We start from the raw sequence: 9,346 nt of genomic DNA on the forward strand, positions 1-9,346 counted from the left end.
CTTGGTGCTAGCAGGCTCTTGAGTTAATGGATCTCAGCCTGCAGTGAAAAAATAAACAACCAGGGGACCAATATGCAGAGACCATCTCTGACTCATTCATGTAACAGTTTGACATCTGTTTATTCTTTGACGTAATGTCTCTTCATGTCCTTTGTCCATTTTATAATTGGATTGATTTTTTTAAAATGAGTTTTGGGAGTCCTTTCTATGTTCTAGTTATAGGTCCTTTGTCAGATAGGTGTTTTGCAAATATTTCCTCCCAGTCTGTAGCTTGTCTTTTCATTGTCTTATCAGGATCATCTCCTTCTGAGATGCTGATGACATGAATGGTGGATCTTTTATTATAGTTCAGTATGTCCCTATATGAACAAATGGCTTTGTTCATTATTTTTCGGTTTATTTTTTCTCTGTTTTTTCAGACTAGGTAATTTCTGTTGTTTCATCCTCATGGTCACCGATTCTTTCCTCTGTCCTCTCCATTCTGCTGTTGAGCCCATCCAGTGAGTTTCATTATTTTGGATGTTGTACTTTTTAGTTACACAATTTCTATTTTTTTTCTTTATATCTCCTATCTCTGTGCTGACACTTTCTATCTCTTTGTTCTACTTTCTATTTTTTTTTGTTTCAAGTATGTTCGTAATTGCTTGTGGAAGCATTTTAATGATGACTGCTTTAAAATCGTTGTCAGAGAATTCTAAAGTCTGTGCCATGCGAGTATTGCGATCTGTTGATTGCTTTTTAAAATGCAGTTTGTGATATTCATGGTTCTTATAATGATGAGCGTGTTTTTTAGTCGAATCCTGGACATTTTAGATATTATTTTATAAGATTCTTGTTCTTATTTCAATTTTGTGCTTCAGCAGATATTCTCTGACACTGCTCTGACTCTGGCAGGTGAAAGAGAGAGAGCACCGTTTCATTACTGGCCGGTGAGGGTAGAAGTCCAGGTTCCCCACTCAGCCTCTGTCTACATTGAGGGAGAGACACTTTTTGTTAGTGCTGGATGGAGGTGGGAGTTTAGTCTCCTCACTAAGACTTTTGCTGGGAGAAGAAAGGGCACCCCATTGCTGGTCCACGTGTGGACTCTCCACTGAGACTGCGAGGGTAATGGCTTTTTACCACTAAGCAGTGATGAAAGTTATGACTCTTCATTTGGCCTCTTTTGATACTACGCCAGTGTGGAGAAGAAAGAACATTTCATTTCCACCAGGCGGAGCTGGTCACCATGGATACCATGGTGCTTAGGGAGTGGTGGACACGGCAGAGGGATAGAGCTGTCTTGTTACATCATCATAAGTGTGAAAATCCAGGCTCTGCATTTGGCCTTTGTTGGCAGAGTGAGAGTGGAGCAGAAGTTGTCCCCCCGACCCTTGTGTGTTTTACTGGAGCAGAAGAGCTATTGTCTAAATGTTTTCTGTCTGGCTTGACTGTGGCTTTCCCAGCCCTTTGGCTAGAAAGAGCAGGTGTTTCTTCTGTTTGTTTTGTTTGTCCATGGTCACTGGCATTTCTAGATTGCTAACTTTTCTGCTATACAGCCTGGGATATCTGAGGCAAAAAGAAACCCAGGGAACTCACCATAGTGATGTTTGTTGAGTTCCAAAGTCTCCAGCTCTTCTGCCTTCTTCTTTCCCCTTTTCAGCATCTTTTAAATTTTGTGTTATGAATACCATCCAGGATCCCTAGTTATACTTAGCAGGACAAACAGGAAAAAGCATCTCTGTTCCACCTTCCCAGAGCTGTTTGTTTACCATTTTAGTTCCCTTTTTTTGTGAATTAATTGCGACACATTTTACCCTATTTATCCAAAGCCGCCTTATTTGTATTTTTTTTTAAAATTCTGTCTTACCAATTAGTTTTAGCTCCATGTATAATAAGTACATTAGTTCATTAATCTCCAGGGGGTGGGGTTGTGCATTATTTTAATTGTCCTATTTATTCTGGTAATAAGGCATGTTTTTGAAAAGTTAATGAAGCAGACTAACACACTAAGAATTTAAGTAGGTCATGTTTTCTTGGAGATAGTCTTATCATAAAAGAGAGAAAAAACATATTTTTTTCCTGCTTTTTAGGTGGGACTTTGTGTCCTTGAAGCCTGGGCTTCTTTTTACCTCCTGGAGAGAGTTTACAGATTTTTGTCCATGAAATCTTGGCCTGTGGAAGAGATTAAGCTGCACTGCCCAAGAAGACAGGGTTGGGTTATATGATTTAGGGGGTACAGGTGAAGAGCAGTCCAGTTCTGAAACAGCCTATTTACCTGCTGAGGAGGGTGGCAGGTTTCCTGGCATGCTAGAGATCAGGACCTCCTTAGGAGTGTTCCTAGAAGTTGTAAGACCTTGTAGGTATCTCTGCGACTCACCTGCAGCAGTGCCCAACAGATGGTGGAAGAGGGTGAGTGTTCCCCGGGGGCCTCTTCATAGCAGAAAGAGCAGGTGGACAGGGAAAACCACCCTGAATTAACAGCTGGGTTTGCCATTATTTTCTTGAGACCATAATCCCTGAGAGGTTGTACAGCTCAGTGGAAGTGGAGGGACTCCTAATACGATTTCTTGTGGATTTCACACTCTTCTTGGCCAGTAACAACTTACAATCAGAGCTAATATGATATAGAAAATTTAGGAAATGTGATATGTCATTCTCTTTTCTCTCCGTGGGGAAATTATAACATACTTTTCTATATTTGTTCCCAAGTTTTCTACAATGGCACGCATCCATTTTAAAATTAGGAGATAAGAAATGTTGTAAGCAATACATTAATCCTTCTGTTGCTAAATATGCTTAGATATTTTTAAACCAATTTGATTTTTAAGTTTCAGTTTTAGTTAAACATGTTTTTGATAAACAGAAAGTTTAAAATGCTGTTTATTTCATCAAATTTGCCCACATTAAACTAAAAAAATTTTAAGCTTAAGAAGCTAACAGCTCTATCCACCACCCAAGTGGTCAAAGAAATACTCAGTTTTATTTTCTCATAATTTTTCCATAGATATACATTAGGACATTACCATGGGACCTTTGCTCAATTTCAGTTGAGCCATGAAGACAATAGATGTCTTATTTCAGGTTAAGACTTCCATGCAGAGATTCAGAGTAAATGATCTAAAACTGTTGGGTGACCTTTAAGTCCTCAAAGTTATATATAAAAAAGGAGAGATTAAAGGAGATTTGGGGAAAAGATTTTCTGCTGGTAAAAATCTAAAGCATGTAGATAGTAGCCTTTAGTGATAGTTTGAAGGGCTGGTATAGAAAGAAGCTACCTTCTCAGAGTTTCCTTGGTCAGAGAAAGTGTGAGTGCTTCCTATAGGTTAGATGTGGGCAGCAAATGGAGTGGGTGTGATGTGGTCTCTGCAGAATTCAAGGACGGTCTGTAAGATAAATTACCAGGTTTAATAATATTCCAGGCCCAGCAAGTATGATGTGAGCTATGACATCATCAGTCAGCTGCAAAGTTTCCGACTCCATTTACCTCTTCCTCCTGCTTTTACTGAGCCCTAGAGGGATCAAAGACTGTGGTTAGCAAACTTGCAGAGAAAGTGGAAGGTGGGGAAATAAAAAACGTGAATGCGTCTCTTATGTGTAGACTTCCTTCCACTCAAGTCCTGAGCTGAGGAAAGAGGGAGAAGTCTTATTTATAAATCACATGAAGAAATTTTTTAAATTACCATATTATGTCACAGGAATAGATGTTTAAATCGCTGAATGGAGAAAGTGTTTTGAGGCTTAAAGAAAATTGGGATTTGAAGTGCCCGAAGAACTAACTTATATTACTGACCAGAAAAGTCACAGGACTTCCCAATTTTGAGGAGAGAATCCCTTTGTGGCTTACACTGCTGACAAGGTGGGTGTCATTTTGCAAGTTGTTCCTGCTGGAGACATAATTTATGGGTTAAGAATTACATTTCATGGTTTTACAAACCTCCAGCAAGAGAAGTAATTAATTATCTCTGATTCAAGCATTTAACCTTCTTAACTGTTTCCAAATCCCACATTGGTTGGTTGGTGGTTTGTTTCTGTCCAGTCTTCTAAATAACGAATAATAATCGCTTCTTAATTTTCGTAAGAGTTTTGTGAAATTGGTTTTATTTCTCTTGTGAGTAATAGATTTACTAGTGAAGTCATTTGGTCTAAAGTTTTTTTGTGTGTGTGTGTGAAAAGATTTTAAATTTCAAATTCAATTCCTTGAATAGATACAGGGCAATTCACATTTTCTTCTTGTGCCAGTTTTGGTAATTTGTATCTTTTAAGAAATGTGTTCATTTATCAAGTTTATTGGCATAGGACTGTTTAAAATATTTCTTTATTATACTTCTAATATTTCTAGGATCTGTAGTGATGTCCCTTTATTGGAATATAGCTTGTTCATTTGTGTTTATTTTTTTTCTTAATCCATGTAGCTAGAGGTCTTTTTTCCAAAAAATTTTTTTTCAAATAATCAGCTTTGAGTTTATTATTCTTAAAGTTTTTATTGTTTGACAATTTTCTATTTCATTAATTTCCACACACATCTTTATTGTTTTCTATTTACTCTTTAACTTGAGTTTAATTTTCTCTTCTGTTTTAACATTTAAAGGTAAACTCTTAGATAACTGGTTTCAGGTCGTTCTTTTTTAAAACATCCTGAAGTATTTACAACTACACATTTCCCTCTAAGTACTGATTTAGCTGCATCCAATTGTTATGTTTTGTTTTTACTTCATTCGGTTTAAAGTATTTTACTATTTTTTGTGATTTCTTCTTTGACCCATGGACTATTTAGATGTATGTTGTTAAATTTATAAATATTTAGTGCTTTTTTGATGTCTTTTTGTTATGGATTTAATATTTAGTTCTACTGTGGTTAGAGAATATATACATTATTTCAGTCTTTTAAAATGTACTAAGATTGGTTATGACTCAGCATATATTCTGACAGTGTTTGACCAGAATGGATATTCTACGGTTGGTGGGTATTGTCTTTGGTCTCAGGTTTTACTATGTTCTCTCCACTCTGGGTGGTAGGTACTCAAATGCTTCCCAGCTATGTGGGAGCAATGGGATTTGTTCAGCTGGTAGGTCCTCAGCAGCTGTTTTTTGCACAGTCCTGTAGAGTTTCATCCTATGCACATGAAAATTAGCATCTTTCCAAAGATAGGTACAGAAGATCTTACACAGATTTTTGGAGAATTTTCTCTGCTTAGCTCTCTCCTTTCTGGTATTCTTCCCCACAAACTCCAGTCATCTCTGTCCTCTAGTGTTCAACTCAATAAGATTTTCAGTCTCTGTTTGGGCTTCTTCTCCCTATGTTGAAGTCCAGATATTACCTACAGACAGAAAACTAATTCATTAATAAAACTCATCTAATTTGCTTATCTACTCTAAGTAAAAGTCTTTTCCTATCTATTGTCCAATGTCTGAAAAGAAAAGTGTTTTTTTTTTGTTTTGTTTTGTTTTTTACATTTTGTCTCCCCTTTTTAAGGTATTTATGGTATAGACATGGGAAATTTCTTATAGGTGAGTTTGAGCAAAGACTAATGAAGTGAGCAAGCAAGCCAAGTGGATATGCGTGGGAAAGCAATCTAGCAGGGAGGGAAGACAGTGGATCAAAGGCTTTGAGGTTGAAGGTTTGGCTTAAGTACCATTTTCCTTACTTTATAGTGAGGAACCTGGAGATCATAGAGGTAAGCCACTTACTCAAGTCCTCACAAGTAGAAAAAGGAAGACTGAACCCACACCTGAAAACAGAGACTGAGCTCCTTCCCCCCAGTCTCATTGCCTCCCCTGAATGCTGTCGTGTTAGTGAAGAGGTGATTTACGGACTATGATTAACCAGTGGGACTTGTTATCCCAAGAGGTTTTATGAGCTGAAAACATAAAGTGCTTCAACATGTGCTTAGACAAACTCAAGGGTGGTAGGTTTGAATGGCTAATGGGCACCAAGGGAATTTCCTGTGAATGTTTGTTAGTCCTGCTAATGGCACTGTGTCAAAACGTTTTTTCTTTTCAATGCTCAGCGTTTTCCCGGGGCTGAGAAGAGTGCTCTCTTGTCCAACACAGCCAAGTCACTTTTATAACTCCATATAGATGGGAGCCATGAATGAGGTGTGTGAGTTAATAATAGTTACCGTTACTAAAATGCATAGTATACTCCAGGTACTTTATATATATTGAATCTGCACCAACTTCTATGCAGTAGCTATTATTGCACTATTTTATTGTGCAAGAGAGTTCCACGAAATAACTTTCCAGTCCACCCAGCTTGTAAGCCAGCGTTGTATGTTTGCCTACTCTGTTTCTGCTACATTTTGCTCTACTGTTGGCTAAACTTTGGGACAGAAGGACATAGTATGCTTATTTTTTTTGTCACTTCATGACAGATGAGATGCTTTCCTCTCTTTCTTATTCCCTGTGCTTTCTGTAGAAAGATTAAGAGAACAGCAGATGGAGAAGTCAAGGAATGTTGCAGAGAGGTTATTTTCCCTTCTCTTCCAAGGCTGTGGTTTTTTGGGTTTTGGGTTTTGATTACTTTGTTGGGGGAGGGGTTGTGAGTTACAAGTTTTAGGATTATGAATGGGGAAGAGCTTGGAGCTGAGGATGTGTTGGATGGGAGAAGAATTGAGCTGAGGTTCTTAGATGTGGGAAGTGGTGCACATGCCAAATCCCAGGAAAAGAGAGAGACGGCAGACTCCAGCCAGCAACGTGGGCTTCTACTTCACAGAGGTTGGGAGGATAGGAGGAACCGGTCACCAGGAGACAGGAAGAAGACTGTGGGGGGTGACTCAGCATCCAATAGCTGATTTGACTACTGTGAAGTTTTCACTACTACAAGCACAGTGTTAGGACTGCTTGCAAAGGGTGGGTATAGATTTCTAGGCATGACTCCTGATACTGGGGCATGGAGCTTCATGTAATTTTGTGGAAAAATTTATATGTCAAGATGTTCAATGCAACTAGTCATCTTAATACTGGCATAAAATAAAAATACTGGTATTTCTGTATTTCAAGTAATATCATATAATATAATTTTATTAATTAATTAAAAATTAAAAGAGAAAATTAATTTAATATTTGGCATTCAATAAGATAAGTAAAAATGAATAAACACAATAAAAAGACTTTTGCTACAATTCAACAAAAATTTATTCACATTTTAAAACACAAAGCAAAAACATCTATAAAAATACATCCACTATTATTCTTTTTTTTTTTTTTGAGACCCAGGCTGGAGTGCAGTGGTGCAGTCTTGGCTCACTGCAGCCTCTGACTCCTGGGTTCAAGCGATTCCCCCACCCCAGCCTCCTAAGTAGCTGGAATTACAGGCATATGCCACCACACCTAGCTAATTTTTGTATTTTTAATAGAGATGGGGGTTTCACCATGGCCAGGCTGGTCTAGAACTCCTGACCTCAGGTGATCCACCCACCTCGGCCTCCCAAAGTGCTGGGATTGCAGGCCTGCGTCACTGCATCCGGCCACTATCATTCTAATTTCAGTGAGCAGCTGACACTGGCTCTGTTGCCTTTTGCAATGTCAGTCCTCCGCACTACAGACCCTCATGCAGCTCTCCCACGGGGCTTCTGTGCCTTCCTGCAGGGTTTCCTTTTTTAAGCTGAGCTTTCAGGAAAACCACTTCTGAGTGAGGGTTCTAGGTTGTCAGCAGGTTTGAATTCTCTCCCTCTTTACCTAGAGCAGTAGCCTTGCCCCAGGTTTCAAATCTCCCCTTCCACAACTTCAGAGACTTCCTCCAAAGCCTCCTCAGGCCTGGTCCACATCAGCACTTACGTTCTGGAGTATGGGGGTGGTGGTGGTGTGAAGGCAGTTGTAGATCCTGAGTGCTTAAGAGGGTCTGCAGCGAGGCTCAAGTGAGGTTATCAGACACAGGGGGAAGGTCAAAGGAGGGAAGGCTTATAGGCAGAGCCAACAGTGGTGGATAAACTTCATACACAGGGCCCAAAGATACTGCTATGTCTTAAAAATAGCAATCTTTAGAAGAGTAGAAGAATATACGAATTAGCATTGCAATCATTAATTGCACCATTATCTCTGAAAGGAAACTATTTATAACCTTCTGAATGTTCAACTCAAAGGACTTGCCTAGATGAGTATGTGTCCCAGTGATGAAATATCAGAGGACCGTTGACTTGTAATGTCAAACGATGTTTAATAATATGAAGAATGCTCACAATACAGTGTTAGGTGAATGAGTCAGTGTAAATATTCTATATTCAGCCTGATCTAACAAAAAAAGACACTGGAAAATACATTTGGGGAAAGTATGCCAAATGTTGGAATGGGGAACCAAGAAGGAAAAATGGAGCTAAGCTCCAGTGTTGCCATCGGGGGCCAGGCTGGGCCCTAGCGAGACCCTGCTCAATTTCAGGAAGTAGACATATCTCTGAAGCATGGAGCCAGATGGGAGGTAGTATGGATTTCTGCTTCTCTGTTCCAAAGAAACAAAAAAGAGGGCAACATCCCTTACTCCAGCCATTTCTTTGGATGTCAAGCACCACTTGTTCATGAACTCAAGGCTAATCTATTTTTTTTTGACTTGCGTGGGTTGAGTCTGAAGGTGGAACTTATCTCATAATACATTTCTGTCCTTGACTCTCTTTGTTCTAAGAATGCAGCTTCCCAGACAAATGAAATCATCTTAACAAAAACATGTTATGTTAATTTCTGATCATTTAACACGACGATGTAGGCAGTTTTACATCCTTGACTCCTACTCAAATGTCACATGCACCTGGCCCCAGACATGCCCTAGAAACTTATTACATCATTCCAGTTCTGTCCAAGAATTTGTCTTTGATTTTGACTGCCATGGGACATATGGTCCTGTGGGACATAGATCATGAAGGCTTTAAAATTAGTTAATGAATTTTTGGATCATAAGTTCTTTAAGATCTAAAGTTTATTCCTATCTCTTTGCAAAAGTGCCAAGCATGGTGCTTAGTACACATCAGATGCTCAGTGGAATTAAATATTTCCATGGTTACCATGCAGGCTCAACATAGCTTACACTTTATTGGCTGCTCAATTGCTCATCTTAGCTTGTCCAAAACAGAACTCCAGACTTCCACCACTAATGAGTTACTCTCCAGATTATCCTCACCTTCATTCATCCAATAGCTCATGCCCAGTCCTTAGAGTCCCCCTTGACTTTGACTCTTCTCTTTCCTTCTCTCTTGCATCCGATCCATCAGCAAATCCTGGTGGCTTTACTTTCAAAATATATCCTAATGTTGCCATTTATCTTCAAGACATCAACTTCCCTCAAGCAGACCATGGCGACAGTCTCTAAACTGGTTGTATTTGTTTGCTAAGACTGTTTCACAAAATGCCACAGACTGGGTGGCTTAACAAAAATTAATTT

Source organism: Mandrillus leucophaeus, unplaced genomic scaffold (assembly GCF_000951045.1).
Source record: "Mandrillus leucophaeus isolate KB7577 unplaced genomic scaffold, Mleu.le_1.0 Scaffold372, whole genome shotgun sequence".
NCBI classification, from domain to species: Eukaryota; Metazoa; Chordata; class Mammalia; order Primates; family Cercopithecidae; genus Mandrillus; species Mandrillus leucophaeus.